This window comes from Propithecus coquereli, unplaced genomic scaffold, assembly GCF_000956105.1.
Source record: "Propithecus coquereli isolate 6110/MARCELLA unplaced genomic scaffold, Pcoq_1.0 Scaffold39, whole genome shotgun sequence".
NCBI lineage: Eukaryota > Metazoa > Chordata > Mammalia > Primates > Indriidae > Propithecus > Propithecus coquereli.
In genome coordinates this window covers 5,996,472-5,997,925 of record NW_012149618.1, presented here as the reverse complement: position 1 = coordinate 5,997,925, position 1,454 = coordinate 5,996,472, and the positions used below count along the sequence as shown (strand labels likewise).

At 38.2% G+C, this 1,454-nt stretch overlaps 1 long non-coding RNA gene across 1 annotated transcript in view; it reads right to left on the bottom strand.

Annotated features, from left to right (window-relative positions):
- Window positions 1–1,454, bottom strand: part of LOC105816857 — a 102,422-nt gene that overhangs the window by 20,890 nt on the left and 80,078 nt on the right. The gene's annotated exons all lie outside the window — the stretch shown is intronic.

The window sequence follows — 1,454 nt, the reverse complement described above, 5'->3', positions numbered from 1 at the left end:
CCACCGCCACCACTGTAGCTGGTGTTCATAAAGATTCTTAACTTTCTCCGTAGATAACATCACCTTTTTGAAACCTAAAGGTAGTTTTCAAGATATCTTCCAGGCCCTGCATTCCAGTGGATCAGCTGACTCACCCAGACCAGTAGCCCATTATCAAGAATAGAACTCAACTGGAATTGTGACCCTAGGGACTGAAACAACACAAAAAGATGATTCCTACATCCCTATAATTTTGCCGCAATTAACAAACCTAATTGCCTAGCCCTTGCCTGCCAAACTATCCTTAAAAACTCTGTCTCCCAAATTCTTGGAGAGGCAAATTTGAGAAATTTCTCCCAACTCCCGGCTTAGCTGTATGTGGAATAAAGACTCTCTCTCTGCTGTAAAACCTGCTGAGTCTGTGTATTGGCTTCTTGGGCAGCAGGCAAATGAACCTAGTTGGGCAGCAGCAGCTTCTCTTCTGACGCTCATTTAATTCATGTGGTATCCATCTATCCAGCTTCTTTACCTTGCAGACTTGTTTCAAATGGTCCAATATTGTTAGAATAGTAACGTCAAACCTTGCTGCTAATTCATGCATAGGTTGAGATGGATTCACTTCCCCTACACCTTTCAGCTCATCATCATTATTCACCTTGGTGCCAGATCACCCACGTGGCTCATTTTCAAGATTAAAATCACCAGAACGGAACTTCTGAGACCCTTCACATACTGTGCATTCATTAGCCACATCCTTCCCAAACACTTTGTTGATATTTTGAGCTGTCTACGCTGCATCGGTTCCACAATGGAACTCATATTCAAAAATAACATGAATTTTTTACTTATCCATGGTTTCACAAAAATTGCTCTAAAAAAATCTGAAAGATAATCACAAGCTAAAATGTACATTTGAAAGAATGAGGATGTGTCTTCACAATAAACATAAAACGAGAGTCAAAGTGAAATGTCAGAGACAGCAACTATCAACCTTAGTACGTACAGAAATCGGACATTTCATACTTAATAACCTAATAAAAATCATCTTTGGTACTCTTGTTTTCACAGCTGAAGGGAGTATAAAGTGGTCCGGCCACTTTAGAGGGAAAACTGATAAGTAGCTATTACAATTTTGAATATGTGTACTATGATGAATTCCTTCTTAGTATTTATCCTTCAGAAATACTCAACTGCAAGTAGAAAGATGTTTCACTGTAGCATTTTCTGTGACAGAAATACCACTGATTCCTATTTTTCCATGATCCTATAATCAAAGCAAAAAATGATTAAATGGTAAGTCAGAGATAACCCATACCTCTTAGCCAAATGATTGTTAGCCACATTTTAAGTTCTAAGTAAATTTTCACAAAGTAAAAAATATTGAAAACATAACGAAATAAGAGTGCTAAAAGTACACTAAGCTAAAACTACACTGGCACTACCAAGGATCCTGGGCCTAACATAACAAAGGTCAC